The sequence below is a fragment of the Erinaceus europaeus genome, chromosome 2, assembly GCF_950295315.1.
Source record: "Erinaceus europaeus chromosome 2, mEriEur2.1, whole genome shotgun sequence".
In the NCBI taxonomy this organism is placed as follows: Eukaryota; Metazoa; Chordata; class Mammalia; order Eulipotyphla; family Erinaceidae; genus Erinaceus; species Erinaceus europaeus.
Window position 1 is genome coordinate 167,141,421 of NC_080163.1, and position 18,718 is coordinate 167,160,138.

The 18,718-nt window shown below is 44.6% G+C and overlaps 1 long non-coding RNA gene across 1 annotated transcript; it reads left to right on the forward strand.

Moving 5' to 3' along the window:
* Positions 1-4,906: 4,906 nt before the first annotated feature.
* On the forward strand, positions 4,907-18,115 carry LOC132537007 (uncharacterized). The gene is made up of 4 exons (XR_009548519.1): positions 4,907-5,008; positions 6,149-6,239; positions 13,680-13,743; positions 17,751-18,115. It is a non-coding gene; the product is annotated as an uncharacterized LOC132537007 (long non-coding RNA).
* The last annotated feature ends 603 nt before the right edge of the window (positions 18,116-18,718 follow it).

The following is an 18,718-nucleotide window of genomic DNA, read 5'->3' on the forward strand; positions in this document are numbered from 1 at the left end:
TAAAAAGAGAGCATGATTATCCAAGTAAACTAAACTGTAGAGAAAACAAAACATGTTAGTGTACAAGAGAGGGAGAGGAATGAACTCACTTACTTTCTCCTTGATCACATGGTATTCCCCAGAAAGAGAGCAAGCCCCACAAGTTTCACCACTTTTAAAGCCAAAGGCCCCACCTACAGCTGTAACCACTCCCATTTCTGGGTGGTGCCTCAGCACCATGACTCATCCAGGGAAGACTCACACCCCTGCTCTCTCTATACCCTGAGCCTCTACCTCCTGCTCCTCCTCCCACTTCTGCTCCTGCCTGATTTCATGGTTCCACATGGGTCTGCACTTCTGCTCTGAGAGGAGGCACCAGGACCCGGTTGGAGACCACACCCCAAGTCCACCAGGAGTCACAGTGCACAGGGGGATCCTGTCCTGCTGGATGGTAAGAAGGGGTGCACTCAGTGATGTGGGTCTGAGACCTCAGCCACATGGCCATGACCTTGACATCACTGCTTCCCACCTGGAGCTTCCAGAAGCTTCTTCAAAGGCGCTTCTGCTTACTGAGGGCAGGAGACAGGGTGTCTCCATAGGTTACAGAGACAGTGATTGGGATTGTGCCCTTATGTCAACTCTCCCATAAACCTGGAGGCCCCCATTAAGATGATGGCAAAAGGAAAACAGACAAACAGCAAAAGCTAGAAGGAAGGCAACAGTGAGGTGAACACTGAACCTTTGAAAGTTCACGGAAATGTTTAGTGTGAGACGGCCTTTACTCTGTGTTTCATTTTGTCCCTCCAGGGCTGGGACTCCACACCTGCCCAACTCCACCATTCCTAGAGGCCGTTCTTTATCTTCTTCTTTTCCCATTTTTCATTCGATGGAGCACCCAGATGGATGGGGGAAACAGTGTCACACACTATAGAGCTCAGCTACGATAATGTACAAGGACCCAGGTTTAAGCCTCAGGTCCTCACCCGGGGGGAAAGGAGGCTTCACAGAGCAGTTAAGCAGAGCAGCAGGTGTCTCTCCCTTTCTATAATCTCTCTTTCCACTTTCAATTTCTCTCTCTATTCAAAATAAAGAGAGAAGATGATCGCATGCAGCACTGGTCACCTGCTCCTGAGTTCTTACCCCTTCAAGAGGAACCAGGGACTTGAACCCAGGTCCTCTACTATGGTAACATGTGCTCTCTACCAGATGAGCTAGCACCTGAGCCATGGCTTTTGCCCTGAGCCCTCTCATCACACATGCCAGGGGTAGTGATGTGTGGATGTAGACACACACATACGCACACATAGAGCCCAAACCTTTTGGTTCCTACTAAGTTAGCTTCTGATGTTGGAGTCCTACAGGCCTTACCTATGAACATGACACAGCATAGCCAGGACTGAACACATTAGGGAAATAACTGAACAGTCTGGGGCCTGGGATTCAGCATCCAAGATACAGGCAGATGCACTTGCATTTTCCCAGCAGCTGTTAGAAGTTCTCTTCCGTCAGAATGAACTGCATATTAGAATTTAAACATACTTCTGAAGGAAGCTCAGAGTTACTATTATTGAGGTGAGGGAGCAGAGTTTAGTGCAGAGCACAGCGTTCTTAGCACATCAGTGTGCAGAGATGAAGCCTGGCTGCAGGTGGGCACCATCTGAGGAGTTTTTAGACCCCAGAGATTCTATTCTGTCACAGGATGGACTTCCTCTGGGGGGGCGAGCTCAGTGCTGAATAGCTCCAGGTGAAACTCCCTGTGCTGCACATTTATTTGGAGGGACAGCCACGGGGCTTCAGGGACATTGACATCAACTTAGAAAAGTGGGGTCAGTTAGTCCTGTGAGTGCCCACACACGTCTGGTTTGGTAAGAGCATGCTCAGTGAATATGAAGATAAGATTAAGACAGAGCATTGCCAGTGGTCGTGGCCAGGCTGGTGAGGAAGCCGAGATGCGGAGATCGGCACCACAGTAACAGTGTGTGGATTGTTGTTCTGGGGACCCTTCTGAGCAGCTCATGTTCTTTGGAAGTACATGTCAGGCTGTTCTGTAACTTAGAGTCTTTCCATTTTTCCTTTAAAAACAGAAACTGATGTGAGTGACTTGAACCATGTCTAAATGAAGGAGTGGGGCTTGTCTCACTGACACTGTGGACATAAACATGTTCATATCTGGGTCCAGGACGTAACACCAATTTTAGCTAAAAATATCAGTGAGAAGTGTAATTTTCCCCCTCAATTTTATATCGTTCCTGCAGTTATTCACAGTGGCATTTTAGATGAATTCAAAGTGTGTTTACATTTTGGTGACTGGAGATAGCTCATCTCTTAGAGTGCATGCCTCCCATGTTTGAATCCCTGCATTTGAGCATCAGCACCATACATGGCCTCAGTCTCGTCATGGGTGGTGACAGGTGCTGTGATGACTCTGTCTCTCTTTCTCCAACTGCTCTCTCTCTCTCAAAAATTATTTTAAATATTATACAGTTGGGCATTAGGGCCATTCAGTGGCACTGTGCAGATGGCAGGGCCAGGATTATTCCCTGCAGTGATTAAAATAAATCAAGAGCCAGGGAGAGAGCATAATGGCTATGCAAATGACATTTATGTCAGAGGCTTCAGGGTCCCAGGTTCAAACCCTGCTACCACCATAAGCCAGATCTGAGCAGAGCTCTGAAAAAAAAAAAAGAAATTAAATTCAAATAAGTCTCCTTTCAAATGAGCTCTTCCAAGGAGCCTTCCTTGTTTGTCCTTTCCACAGTGTCATTCAGGTTTCATCTTTCACCTTTACTCCCTCACTTCCCTCTTTGTTTTTTTCTGGGTAATATTTCCAGGAGTCTAGAATCACATTGTGATTGGTAGTCTCTTCTGTTGAATTTCTGTCTTCCCCATTCAAAAGTTGGTTGCATGAGAATTGGGCCTTTTTTCTTTTTTTTTTTTTTTTTTTTAGTTCTTACTATAGGACACTATTTCATTTCCTCAGGAAAATAACTTAAATATGTAGGCCAATCTGAATATGCAGATAAGAATTCATTAGTAGCCACTTGTGGTGGACGGTCATTAGCACCTAGGGGTCTGGGACCTGGACAGTGTTGGAAACTTCTCCTGGAAGCTGCATGGACATGTCTGAAACATATAGTCTTGAAAACCAAGGTCTCATTCAAAACTGTGAATGATGCCTGGCAGAGGCATAATGTTGAGGTGGTTGTGTGGTAAATAAAAGACAGGCGTCCATCAAGCTTCCTGAACAACTAGAAAAACCACAGCCCACATTTCTCCAGTTTAGGACCTATATAGCCCCCATTTGGAAGCAACCCAAATGCCCTTTGACAGATGAGTGGATAAAAAAGTTATGGGACGGGGGTTGGGCGGTGGCGCAGTGGGTTAAGCACATGTGGCGCAAAGCGCAGGAACCGGCACAAGGATCCCAGTTCGAGCCCCCGGCTCCCCACCTGCAGGGGAGTCGCTTCACAGGCGGTGAAGCAGGTCTGCAGGTGTCTATCTTTCTCTCCCCTTCTCTGTCTTCCCCTCCTCTCTCCATTTCTCTCTGTCCTATCCAACAACGAATTGCGTCAACAAGGGCAATAATAATAACCACAATTAAGCTACAACAAGGGCAACAAAAGGGGGAAAAAATGGCCTCCAGGAGCGGTGGATTCATGGTGCAGGCACCGAGCCCAGCAATAACCCTGGAGGAGGAAAAAAAAAAGTTATGGGACATATACTCAATGAAGTATCCCCTAGGAAAGTAAAGATGATGTTGTATCCTTTGGGATAGATAGGATTATGCTTGGTGAATAAGTAAAGAGGTAAGTGACAGCTACAGAATGGTTTTTGGCACTGGGTAGAAACAACTCAGCAACATAAATCTCAGGTCTGGTCTGTGGCACTGCATATGCTTGTGTCGTGTCATTCTATCTCTGTCTCTCTCATCAGTCAACAAATGGAGTTTTGAAGTAGGCTACCTGGTGATCTATTCCTCTCATCCTAAATAAATACTTGAAAGAAACTCTAAATAAATTTATTTATTTCATTCTTTTATGAAAAAGCTTTTGAAATCTTTTTTCCAATCATGTGTTCTTTTCTGTGAAGGCCTGAAATAATTTAGAAGGCCCGACTTAAAAAGTTCATCATTTCTACTAATGTATGAGGTTTAGTAATGTAGTATATACATTAAGTGTAACAAAGTATAAATATCAGAAATTCAGCAACAGGAGAGGAACGCTCAGCATTCTCTGAATGTCATTTGTAAACCCAGAAGTGAAGAGTGCAGCCACACTGGAGCCTCAGCTCTGAGGGCAGGACCTTCCTGCCTGTGGTGTGGTGTCTCCAGGGTCAGTCAGCACACACAGTGCTCAGGCCCCTCTCCCCACCCTTGCTGAGCTGCCAGATGAGGACAGAGCTGCAGGAGCTCATGGGTTGGGCTAAGAGCAGAGGGGAGAATGACAGAGTGCTTCTCTCTGTCTCTCCGAATTTGAAAGGAGCTTCAGGATCAAGCACTCAGTGCCTCTGCTTAGCCTGTGGGTGTCTGCCTACTTGCAAAGATCCAGGAGAGCCACCAGCAGAGACAAGAGGTCACTGGTTCTAGGCTGGCCCAGGAACAGCTTCGTGGTTACTTTCTCCTAAGACCTCCATCTTGGTTTTCCATGTGGTCATGACTTTTACATTTAAAACCTTTTCATCTACTTGTCTGTAAAGCCAATGGCTCAAGCATGAAGCTTTAGTCTTTGTTATTCTCTCTCGTTCTCTTCTGAACATTAAAAGGGAAAAACAAAAGAAAACACGGGTCATCTGGCACAGTGTAATCATGCACAGGAGGCCCACAGATAAAAAAAGGAAATATGGACATCAGTATTTTGTGGAGTTGAGCTTATTTCTTCCCAGTTTCTTGCACTGCAGGTCAGTTCAGCAAAAACAAGAGCTGCATTCCTGTCTGGAGAGGGTGGAGAGGAAGAGAGTCAGACACCTATAGCACCGCGTCATAGCCCATGAAGCTTCTCCAGAGCAGGTGGAAGCAGGGAACGGAACCCAGGTCCTTGCTCTTGCTAACATTTGCACTCTAATGGGTATACCACCTGCATGCTGTGCAGTTGGTTTACTAGGGAAACTACAGATATTTATGTTTATGGGAAACTGTAAAGGCATAGGAAGCAAAAGGAATTCTTAGTGGATCTACAGCCTAAATATAGAAATAATGTTGCTTATTAAATTCCATAATGTTGATCAGGTTCTTCCTGATGTCAGTCATCATACTCCTTGTAAGGAAGTGAGTTTGAGGGCCAGGTGGCCATGTCCTGAAAAAGCACACACATTACAGTGCACAAGCACACAGGTTCAAGCCCCTGTTGAAGCTTCTGGAGTAGTGAAGCAGGCCTGCAAATGTCTCTGGCTCTCTACTTCTCTGTATCCCCTCTTCTCTCAATTTATCTCTGTCTCTATCCAATGATACATATTTTTTTTTTAAAAAGGGAGTGATGTTTACTAACTGGAAACTCCTACAAGAATCAAAGAAATTTTCTAAAAGCAGGGGAGAGGCCCAAAGCCCTGTGTTCAAGGGAGATAGCATATGGCTGAGGGTGAGAGTTTCTACATGTAGTTTAGGGAGATATGAATGTGAACCTATCAGATGACTACAGTCTTGCAAAACATCATTCCTGGGGGCCAAGAGGTAGCACAGCAGGTTAAGCACACATGGTAAGAAGTGCAAGGACCAGGTTAAGGATCCAGGTTCTAGTTGCAGGCTCCCCACCTGCAGGGGCCACGCTTCACAGGCAGTGAAGCAGGTCTGCAGGTGTCTGTCTTTCTTTCTCTCCCCCTCTGTCTTCCCCTCCTGTCTCGATTTCTCTCTGTCCTATCCAACAACAGCAGCTATAACAACTACAATAATGGGAAAAATGGCCTCTAGGTACAATGGATTCATAGTGCAGGCACCAAGCCCCAGCAACAGCCCTTGGGGGAAAAAATAAAAAGTTCCTCAGCATAAACAAATAACAGTTTCCCTCAGTTAATTGTCATCCTTACAAATGGTGTTTTCAGTGTTTTCACAGGTCCCTGTCCCTTATGATTTACTGAGATAAACTAGAAAAAAATGGTAAATGTGAAAGGATCATTCAGAATCCCCTCAGGTACTGTATCTGGACTCACCATTTCATGGTCTTTTGCCACCCTCAAGGAGCCCTTCCATCTGGAGCAGATGACTTCAGAGACCCCAGGGCAGCTGGTCCGCAAGGCCAGGCAGTAGAGAAGGAGCCAGCAGGGGAGAGGTGAGCCCCAGCCTTCCCAAAGTGCCTCCTCTGGGATGTCTCCCTTTCTGAAGCAGGATCATGACACAGGACCATTCGCATGTGGGGGGTGCGGGGTTTCAGGGTAGGTTACAGGCAGGGGCCAATTCTCATCCGAAGTCATTTCTAGAAAGGTATTTTATTTTGGGAATTGCTCTAGGTCAGTGTGGGCAACCCTTTTTCTGCCAGGGGTGACATGAATATTTAAGAGATAATTTACAGGCCCTACAATTATCAGCTTGAACATGAGCATTGGATGCTATGTGCTGACTTTGACTCCCAGATGAAATGACTCCCTGGGTCTCGTGTTGTCCACAGGCTAGAGGTGGCTTTTATTTCAGATGCCCAGATCCTGTCCTTCATGGGCTTCTCTGTAGGTGCATTGTTCTGTCATTAGAGCAGGACCTTTAGGGCCTGGGAAGAGGCCTTCTCCACCCCAGTGTGTGTCCAGTATCCTGGCCACCCTGGGAGCAGATGCACTGCCAGGCCTGTCAATCCATACTTGTAGTGGGGAACTCCCATGCACAGAGAGTATTGGGAGGTGAAGGGACTCTGAGCACAGCCTGACTCAGCTAGAATGTGGCTCTGACCTCACTCCACTGACTTACTTCCCACATATTGACTGGATGTTGATTGTCAGGACTAATTTTTTTTTAATTCTCTAGCTTCATATTCCCTCATGATTCCATGTTATGCTTCTAATATTCCTACAACAGAAAAAAAATGATTTGATAAGCTTTTGCATCAGAGGAAGGGCAAAAGGCTTTCTTAGGAAAAGCACTACCTTGCTTTTGTATGACAAAGCCTCAAGCCTAGACCCTCCATGTTGAAAAAAGCTTTGGCACCATCTCTCTCTCTGTCTCTCTGTCTGTCTATTTGTCTGTCTCTTCGCCCCTTTGTTTTTCTGTCTCTATCTTGAGAAAAAAGATCTTACACCAAGAATGAAAATCATATAACATACCTTTTATTAATGTGACTCTTACTTTATTAACATATAGTTCAGCTTTTTGTTCTTGTTGTTGTTGTCAATAATATTTTTACTTCACTGAAACCTGAGGAAACTGTACTTGAATCTTGCCTTAACAGATGATGAAGGATGAGGTTGCATTAAATTAACTTGTTTAATCATCTCCATTTGCCCTGCCCCCCAAAAAATAAAATAGACCAGCTATTGTCATCAGTCACAGAAAATCAGAGTCTACACCAGGGCATGTCTATCTGTAACTAACAATACAGCTGAGCCTGACAGTCCTTCTCGGGATGAGACTCCTTTTCTGACTGTCTGTGTTCTGGAGTCACTATTATAAGATTGCACAAAGGCTCTGTTCCATCAAGGAATAGAGCGTTCTTGCCAAAAGCCTTTGTAAGGGACTATATTTGGGTTCCATTTTAGAAGTCTTGGGTCTCAGGTAGGAAAACCAGGATGCATGTATCAACTCATCTATTAACAAATATTCCCATGTTGATGTAGGAGAATCCCTTCTTGTATTAAATAGGAGTTTGCTGTCCCCTCCTTTCTGTCCTACTGAGCCTCAGTAGGAAGTGGACCTGCCCCAGGCCCCATATTTAGCTGTCCTCCATTCTCTCCAAGCCTCTACTGAGCAGACAGGAACCTCCTCCTCTGCTCCTCCCAGAGCTCAGTGTCTTGTTCACAGGTGTCCTTGCTGATGGGCGAGTCCCCTGGTCGGGATTCCAGGGCATTACCAGGAACTCCCAGGCCCTGGGAACCCTGTTGGATGAGCAGAACTTCTCCGCCTGTATCAGCAAGAAGCCACCTGGCAGTAATCCCTGTTCATGCAGATGTGCGTGGCCCTGGTGATACTGCAGGGCCCGTCCATGCTGGCCCTGGGTACAGCTCATTGTCCCCCATCTATGCTGGTGTGTAGTAGCCTGGGTGCTGCAGTGCACCGCAGTACAGCGAGACGGCCCTGCGTTGCCATAGTTACATCTTCATTGCAGTGACTGGCCTCATAATATGTGTCAGTATCCCCTAGGGACACCCACTAGCCATATGCTGCTGGGCATTTCAGTGTTTCTTTTCCCTTTTGCTTTTATTAATTTTTTTATATTTTCCCTTTGGTTGCCCTTTTTTATTGTTGTTGTAGTTATTAATATTGATGTCTTCATTGTTACACAGGACAGAGAGAAACAGAGGAGGGGAACAGACAGGGAAAGACACCTGGAGATCTGCTTCACCGCCTGTGAAGTGACTCCCCTACAGGCAGGGAGCTGGGGGCTCGAACTGGGATCCTTCAGCAGGTCCTTGCATTTTGCACCACATTGCTTAACCTGCTGTAGTACTACCCAGCTCCCCTTTTCCCTTTATTAAAAAAATATTTATTTATTTTTATTCAATTATGTTTCCCTTGTTTTATTGTTGTAGTCATTATTGTTGTTGTTACTAATGTCTTCGTTGTTGGATAGGACAGAGAGAAATGGAGAGAGGAGGGGAAGACAGAGAGGGGAGGAAAGATAGACACCTACAGACCTGCTTCACTGCTTGTGGAGCAATTCCCCTATAGGTGCGAAGCCAGGGGCTCTTACCGAGATCATTGCCTTTTATGCCATGGCCGAGAAGCCTGCTGTGCTACCACCCAACTCCTCTCTTTTCCCTTTCTATATACATTGAGTATGTGCTTGCCTCTGAAGTTCATGTATACCTTATGGGATTTTGTCTTTTTTTTTTTGCCTCCAAAGTTATCATTGGGGCTTCGTGACAGCACTACAAATCCACTGCTCCTGGAAGCTGTTTTTCACATTTCATTGCCCTTGTTGTTGTTGCTGTTGTTATTGTTATAGCTGTTGTTGTTGGATAAGACAAGAGAATCTGAAAGAGGACAGGAAGCAGAAAGGGGGAGAGAAAGTCACCTGCAGACCTGCTTTGTGAACCTGTTTGTGAAGTGACTCCCCACATACACAGGTTGTTGTTTTCGACGGGCTGGCTTCACGGGCGGGTAACAGACGACAAGGGACTCATGGTTGAGCTGTATGCAGTATCTCTTTATTCATGCAGGACGCAGCACAATCTATACCAAGGTAAGCTAAACTAACACAACTACCAACTCACAACTCACTAAAACGAACAATGCTGTCTTTAAATATTTTCCAAGTAGGGTGTAAACAAGATGTGACATACAGAGGGTGGAGAGAAAAGTGACTGGTGAAAATCGGGGTATGACAAGGAGAGGTGGCAGAGCAGGTGAGAATTCTACCACTAATCCACCAATGTCCTGCAGGGAGGGTGTTACATGTTAACAGAGGTTATGTAAATAGAATACAGTGTTATGTAAATAGAATGCAGTGTTAAGCAGGGGGGATTTAAACCAAATGAAACAGAAAAGTTTTTTAAAAGTAGAATTAGAAACATGCCAACAATTCCCCCTTTCTTTTTTTTTTTAGGCAATTCTTTTTTTTATTATTTATTTATTTATTCCCTTTTGTTGTCCTTGTTGTTTTATTGTTGTAGTTATTATTGTTGTTGTCGTCGTTGTTGGATAGGACAGAGAGAAACGGAGAGAGGAGGGGAAGACAGAGGGGGAGAGAAAGATAGACACCTGCAGACCTGCTTCACCGCCTGTGAAGCGACTCCCCTGCAGGTGGGGAGCCGGGGTTCGAACTGGGATCCTTATGCCGGTCCTTGTGCTTTGCGCCACCTGCGCTTAATCCCCCTTTCTTTTTAACTAATGGCCATAGTATCAGGACTGTGGGGTGAACAGAAACCTATATCATACAGGCGTTTTCAAAAGAACTGGCATAAGACATGGAAAACAAAATAGGCGAGCAGCAATAACCAGTGTGTTGCCAAGGGGAACGTTTCTTGACTCAAAGGGCAATGCTTAGCAGGCGAAAGTGAATTTCTTGCCTCTGTGAGCGCTTCATGCCTCTGGGGGCATCTCTTGCCTCAAAGAGCGTTTCCTACCTCTGTGGGCATAACCTAATAAGGAGGGGGGAGTTTTCTGTCTCGGGGGGCGTTTTCTGTCTCGGGGAGCAGAGCCTGCAGGCAAGGGAACATGGTCTATAAAGTCTCAAGGCAATTGGCTGAAGTTAGTCTTTGAGAAACACAGCAGTGTGTACCAGTAAGTCCGATGGAGGTGTCAGTCCAAAGTAGTTGACCACAGAAGAAAATGCCAAGGGGTGAAACGCTGCATGTCTGTCTCGATGGGGAATATCAGCCACCAGAATTCTACTTTTCTGTAGAGAGTGATCTTTGGAGTCTGTGAATATGTTTCTTCAGGTCGTGCCAGGTCACATCATTGGTTTCCGGGGGTGTGTTGTAGTCATTCCATCTTGTGGGCGACGTCAGAGAACAGGGATCCAAATGGATTTCCGGGAATTCTGTTTGAGTAGATGCCTTTTCATGTGAAGACTTGACAGCTGAAATTCACTTACTTGTCAAACAAAACTTGTAGCAGAGTAGAAATTTAGTATAATTGATAACTCCATTATAATTGGAAGTCCTTTCTAGTATGATTTTAAGGTTTGTTTAAACAGTTTAAACTCAATAAAATGTGGAAAGGTAAACAGAAGAATCATGGTTAAAAGCCTCAGGCATGAGAATAATTAACATAATCATTCCACTATCTGCCCCACCCATAACTCATACAGTTTTCAGGATTAAACATTTCAGATTTATGCCAAAACATAAAAAAGGAAATCAAAGGAGGAAAAAACAATGTTTTGGATTATTTCTGGATGTCTCTAGAAATCATGGCTGTATCCAGCATTTTTTTTAAGTCAATGTCATACAAAAATTCAGTCATTTAAATCACTCTCTTATGAAACAGATCTCACCATGTAGCATCAAGAGTCCCCGGAGGGCGTCCTAGTCCAAAAAGCTCCTTGAAATTCCATTTAGGGTGCTTCTGACTGTTCCTGCTGGATTGCTTCAGGCACCCATTTTTTAAAAGTGTCTTCCCATCGAATTTTTTTTCCCTCCAGGGTTATTGCTGGGCTCGGTGCCTGCACCATGTATCCACCACTCCTGGAGGCCATTTTTCCCCCTTTTGTTTCCCTTGTTGTAGCTTTGTTGTGGCTATTATTATTGCCCTTGTTGATGCAATTCGTTGTTGGATAGGACAGAGAGAAATGGAGAGAGGAGGGGAAGACAGAGAAGGGGAGAGAAAGATAGACACCTGCAGACCTGCTTCACCGCCTGTGGGCGACTCCCCTGCAGGTGGGGAGCCGGGGGCTCGAACCGGGATCCTTATGCCGGTCCCTGCACTTTGTGCCACATGTGCTTAACCCACTGCGCCACCGAAAAAACAATTTTTTGATTGTTTCTGGATGTCTCTAGAAATCATGGCTGTGTCCAGCATTTTTTTTTTAAGTCAATGTCATACAAAAATTCAGTCATTCAAATCATTCTCTTATGAAACGCAACTTGAACCAGATTATCAAGATCTCACCATGTAGTATCATGAGTCCCCGGAGGGCGTCCTAGTCCAAAAAGCTCCTCGAAATTCCATTTGGGGTGCTTCTGACTGTTCCTGAAGGATTGCTTCAGGCACCCATTTTTAAAAGCGTCTTCCCATCGAAGAAAGAATCTAATCAGGAGAGTAGAACTAACCACGTGTCTCCATTCTAGGGGATTTCCAGGGTCCTCGAGAATGCTCCTCAAATTAAAGTAGTCCTTCTCCATGGGAAACATGCGAGAAGAAGTCCAGAAAGTCCCAGGGGAAATCCCCATGCATATCCCAATGTCAACGATCACGGTCATAAAGAATCAAACTGCAGCCCGAAGCAAAATGTAGTCCTTTTCCTCAGGAAACATGGGAGAGGGAATCCAGAAAGTCCAAGGAGAAATCTCCATACATCTTCCAAGCTCTATGATTAGGGTCACGAGAAACCAAAGTTCCCAGTCAGGGAACTGAAGTGTGGCCCAGAGCAAAATGTTCCAGAGACAGCTCTGTCTCATGATGAAACAGTAGAGGCTTTGCAAACCTCTTCATAAGTAGAAGAGAAGACCATAGTGCATAGGTAGGCAAAGTCTTCACTTATCTGGGAGTTGCGCAGGTCCGGTCCCAAGTTGTAGGCGCCACATGTTGTTATCGACGGGCTGGCTTCACGGGCGGGTAACAGACGACTAGGGACTCATGGTTGAGCTGTACCCAGTATCTCTTTATTCATGCAGGACGCAGCACAATCTATACCAAGCTAAGCTAAACTAACACAACTACCAACTCACAACTCACTAAAACGAACAATGTTGTCTTTATATACTTTCCAAGTAGGGTGTAAACAAGATGTGACATACAGAGGGTGGAGAGAAAAGTGACTGGTGAAAATCAGGGTATGACAAGGAGAGGAGGCAGAGCAGGCAATAATTCTACCACTGAACCACCAATGCCCTGCAGGGAGGGTGGTGCATGTTAACAGAGGTTATGTAAATAGAATACAGTGTTATGTAAATAGAATGCAGTGTTAAGCAGGGGGGATTTAAACCAAATGAAACAGAAAGGGTTTTTAGAAGTAGAATTAGAAACATACCAACAACAGGTGAGGTTCTGGGGCCTCAAACTGGGATCTTTATGCCAGTCCTTGTGCTTTGAGCCATATGTGCTTTACCCATTGTGTACCACCAGCCCCCAGTATTTGCCTTTAATGACTTTGGTGTACCTTACTAATAATGAGACTATTTCTCATATAGACCCAGATTAATACTGTGATCAGTCTTTTCTGAAAAGCATTTCTTTAGATCATGCTCAGAGCTATATTTCTCTTTTAAAATATTTTTTATGAGATGCCTGATTTTATATATATGGAGACAGAGGCAAAGGCAAGGACATAGAGACAGAGAGACAGCATACCCAGCACCCATCTGGCTGGGATGATTCCCTAAACTCTCTCCCCTCTCTCCATCCAAGGAGATGTCCTCTTCCCTACTCCCTGCCTGTCCTGGGACTCTCTGCCTAGTAATTACCACCTCAGTTTTTTGCCTAGTTAACATGAATTCTAGATCATTTGAGAGATGGTCTCTACTCTTGAAAGTTGCTCACACTTTCAAGGCATTTACTCCTCGCCCCTACAATAAGGAACACTTTGACTGCTATGTGGATACAATATATTTCCTTGCAAGAAAATATTTTAAACTATGATCCGTATTTAAACTTGATTTGCAAAGAGCTGAATTTGCTAGAATATATATCTCTCATTTACAAGGAAACAGTCACACTGCAAGAAGAAATACAAGTGTTGACATTAGTGTTTTAAACATATATTGTTCTTATGCATTCAGTTAAAGAGTTACTGAAATCAGCAATGTTTACTCTCCAACCATAGTGAAGTCTGTGGAGCTAAGAGAATTTATATTTTTAGTTGATTCATTCTTTGTGAACCTTAGGGAAGCTAAAGACAAGTTTTCTTCAAGTAGATCCTGTGAAAGGTGGGTTGTAACTCCAGTTTTTTTTTTTTTTTTAATTCAAGGTTCCTGCACAGCATTAGATGTGTCTGACTTCTAAGGAAAATGAGACTCCAGACACATTGATGGGTGAGTGTCAAGATATTCTAAGTTAGGATGGTTAGATTTAAAATAGCAGTTCAAAACTCTCTCAGTAGCAGCTGTTTAGTATTTAGCTTAATTGTCTTCACACATTTCATCACTCCTGACCAGCCCAAAACTGTGGCACAAAAGTCAGACCTGACTTCCTAAATGTTTTCTTTAATACATTGAAGAATACACCAATTTGTAAATCTTGGGAACAATATAGTTGTTGGGTCTTTCTATTCATTTTGTCATCGCAGTGTAATTTGTTTTAGGTAAAATACTTTATTAAAATAATGAAAATAGAAAACAGGCATTGTACAATGTAAAGGCATCAATACCCCTGTCCCAAATTCACCTGTTCCCAGTGTCCTTTTCATCCCCTTTCCACATTTTCGGCTACATGTTCTCAGGAAAAAAAAAAAAGGGAAAAAAAACAACCTCAGACCTGCACCTCTGCACCTCTAGCCATGCTTGATGGTGTTGTTAGCCAGAGAGGTGAAGTCTTCTCTCTATTTTTTTCACCAAGAAGTGCTGTCTTGAAAAAATGTTTTGAGAGAGAGGCTGGGTGGTGGCACACCCATTTGATAGCACATGTTACAGTGCTAAAGGACACAGGTTCAAGCCCCTGTTCCCCACCTACATGGGGAAAGCTTCATGAGTGGTGAAGCTGTGCTGCAGGTGTCTTTCTGCCTATCACCCCCTTCCCTCTCAATTTTTGGCTGTCTTTATCCCATCAATAAATATATAAAGATAATAAAACTTTAAACAATATATATGTTGAGGGGGCTGGCACTGTACCCTGTTAAGCACACATAGTAGTCAGCACAAGGACCCATGCAAGAATCGAGGTTTATCCCACTCCCCACCTCAGGGGGGTCGCTTCCCAAGAGTGGAAGCTGGTCTGCAGGTGTGTCCATCTTTCTCCCTCTCCACTCTCAATTTCTGTATTATCCAATAAAATGAAAAAATAGGCCACCAGAAAAAGTGGACTCTTATTAAGCCCAAGGAATAAATAACCCTGGAGGCAAAAAAAAAAAAACAGGAAAAGAAAAAAAATGTTAATCGATTTATTCATTTACTTCACTAATCATGTCTTTCTTTCTTGATGTTTATAGAAATACAAATTACACTCTCTTTTCCTCACAGCTTTTTATTTTCAGTATGGGATTCTGCTAGTCTATTTATTTATTTATTCCTTTTGGTTGCCCTTGCTAGTATATTTCTTTACAAATAAGGCTCTTGTATTTCTGAGACTCCTTTCAAATGAGGTCACACCTCTGAGTCTACACAGAAGTATTTCTTGAACCCTGGCTCCATGGCAGTATGTACTCAGCATTTGAAGATAGCGAGAGGCTTGTGTCCAGGCTCAGGTGTTCATGTGCTGAACACCTGCACTTGGTGTTTCTCAGACTGAGTTCCCAGCCCTCTTAAGTGTTGTGCATTTACATTCCAAGTTAAATCCTCAAGAAGATCAGAATGCAAAGAGACTTTCCTCTCTATACCTCAGAAATGAGCTCCATTTCCCAGACTGCGAGCTAGAGCACTGTCAGAGGACTGTGAGCTGCTTAGTGCAGCATCCTCAGTGCCCATCCATAATGACACTCTGCTCCTCTCTTTCCTTCTCCTCCTCCTCCTTTCTCTACTCTCTCTTTCTCTCATTAAGAAATGAACCGTCCCACCTGCAAAGGAGTCACTTCACAGGTGGTGAAGCAGGTCTGCAGGTGTCTGTCTTTCTCTCCCCCTCTCTGTCTTCCCCTCCTCTCTCCATTTCTCTATCCTATCCAACAATGACAACATCAACAGTAATAACTACTACAACAATAAAAACAACAAGGGCAACAAAAATAAATATTTTAAAACGTCTTTAAGAAAACATTTTAGGGAAAAAAAAGAAAAAGAAATGAACCACACTTTTAAAACTCAAATCCACACCACAGCAAACTATCTTTCTCTATTTTGGGAAGGGCAAGGGAAAGCAATCCTAAGCATGAAGTACTAGCCACTGTTTTTATGCACAGTTACTCCCTGTGTCAGCTCTGGCTTTGTACTTGGCTTCTGGGTTTTCAGTCCCCTGCGTCCTCTTTGGTGACTCCATGGCCTGGAAGGAGCAGTGGGATGGGAGCATAGAGCAAAGTGCCTGCTGTTCCTTTGTAGCCCTGACAAGGAGAAGGACATTCTAGGACTGGCACAGAGCTCCCACAGCAAAGTTCATTTTATTGTGTAGGAAGCCCCAGGTTCACACCCCATGTGAACATCAGATCAGCTCAAACAGCACAGAGGGGAGACTCCATGATCAGTGGAGGCTTGCAGTGAGCCTGGATCTCTATCTCAAAACCTCTGTCTCTCTCTCTCTGCCTCCAGGGCTATTGCTGGGGTTCTGTGCCCTGCACTATGAATCCACTGCTCCTGGAGGCTATTTTCCTCTTTTGTTCTTTATTGTTATTATAATTGTTTTTGTTATTGCTATCATTGTTGTTAGACAGGACAGAGAGAAATCTAGTGAGGAGAGGAAGAGAGAAAGGGCAGAGAAAGACAGACACCTTCAGACCTGCTTCTCCACTTATGGAGCCAGGGGCTCGAACCGGAATCCTTAGGCCAGTCCTAGAGCTTCACACCATGTGCACTTAACCTGCTGCACTAGCGCCCGGCCACCTTGTCTCTTTTTAAAGGATTCAAAAGAAAAGGTCTTCTGGAACTAGTGGGTGGTCACAAGACCATAACAGTTAAGTAAATAATAAAAGAAAAGAAACATTTAAAGTCTATTAGACTGACCTCATGTGTCAGTATAGTGAGCAGAGCAATTCCACACAATCCATTGCAGTTATTTAATCACAGCAGCCATCAGTGTTCCTACCTTCATTTGTTTGACTCCTTAACAGATCTCTGTAAAGGCACAGTTTACAAAGGCAATGTCAGGGCACAGGCAGTGGCATATCTGGTAGAGCGCACAAATTACAGTGCACAAGCATCCAGGTTCTAGTCCCTAGCCCCCACCTGCAACAGGGAACCTTGATGGACAGGGAAACAGAACTACAGGCTCCTGTCTATCTCTCTACCCCCATCTCTCCTCTCAATATCTCTTATCTTTATTTGCAAGAAATAGTAAATCAAATCTTTTCTAAAGAAGGACACATTTAGTGTCAGAACTGACAAATAATCTGCCATAGAAATACAGATCTCAATGGTATTGGGCATGGATGAGCAGGAGTGTTTTCAGACAGGATCCTAGCAGAAGTTACTAATGGGCCCAGGAGAAGAGCCCTCGTACTGCAGTCGCCAGCTTTTCCTGTGCCAGATCCAGGTTCAAGCTCAATCCTCACCATATGATGGAAATAAGTGTCAGTGCTGTGTTGCTGCCTTTCTCTCTCTCCCTCTCCCTCTCCCTATCTTTCTTCCTCTCTCTCTGCTATCCTGTAATTCAGTGGAGCTGGTTACTGGCACCATGAATTCACTGGTCCTGTCAGTCATTTTCCTTTTTTTTCCCTATTTTATTGAATAAAGATACATTGGAGGGGAAAAGAGAGAATAGAGAACGATAGACACCTGCAGCGTGTTTCATCTCTAAGCATGTTGGGAACTTGGACTCAAACCCAGATCCTTACACATGGTCATGTGTGCCCTCAGCCTGGTGCCCCACCTCCCAGCCTCTTGTTGTTATTTTTGATCTATCTCCCTCCTCTACTGGAAGAAAGACAAACCCAGTGCAATGTCACCCCAGACATCATGGAATATAAAGTTCCTATTGCACCCTGTACCAAGGGATGTCTGCATTATAAGCAAGGGAACCTGGGAAGCTTGCTCCCATGGACTCAACAATTTCTATGCCTGGGCACCTGCTTTCTGTAGGGTTTCCCTGGCTGAGTGCAGTGATGCTCCCACAGACACAGTGGCTCCATCCTGAGGCCCAGAGGGAGGACCTAAGGTACCATGTGGGCACTAGATCAAGGTGAGTTGGCCTGATTGGAACCATTCTTCAGCCTGAGTCTGCATGTTGACTGTTCTCCATGTAGGGCATCAACAAGACTGTGGATAGGAAATGAGTGAGCTGCCAACTATTGAGCTGCTGCGCCAGAGACCACAAGACTCCACTTCTGTCTCCATCATCGCAGAGCCCTGCCATCTGGAGCAGACCTCTGAGGAGACCCCAGGTCAGTGTGTCCTCAGGCCCAGACACTGAGTAGGAACCAGCAGGGAGCACTGGTGAACCCCAGCCATTCTGCAAGTGTCCCCTCTGGGCCCATGACTGCCATCCTGATGTGGCTCCTGACATTGAAAGCCACCTGTAGGGGTGAGGGGGTGGTACAGGCAGGGACCAAGACCCACCCACAGTCCAACTTGGGGACACTTCCTGTTGTGAAATCAGACCCAGCTCACTGCTAGGGAGGGTGCTTATTTTTCAGTGGCTATAGGTAGATAGTGGCTCCTCCTCTTTGTCTCTGGAGCCTCTCTCACACAGGAATCTATCTCTGTGCACTGTGTCTCTTACCTGACCAGAGTGCAAGAAAGTGAAATGTATGCATATCATAAATCCTCACAATTCCCCTTGTAAAGGGCCCAGGGATTTGTACTCTGTCTTCATGCTGGGGAACATGTGATCTCTGTTATCCCAGATTCACCCTGATCCCTTTTGGAATTTCTGAAAGCAGCAAGGTGTTCATCACCTCCTGTTTGTGAAAGGCTCAGGCTGTAGCTAGAGGACCGACAAGGCCAGGCTCCCACAGTGGATCAAGTTCAGACATCACAGAATATTAAGGGAGCCATTGTGTTAAAACCTTGGCTGTTCAATTTCAGTTGAGAAGTCACTATAAACAACCTGTCTGCATTGCCTGTGCTGACCAGTCTGAACACTTGCTAGAGTCTTCTGGTGACTGGTAACTTTGCAACAGTTACTCAACTCACACAAGGTTGCAAAGGGTATTGATGAGGTACTTTCTGGTCATAAATACATGTGCCAGTTTACAAATATATATATTTATAT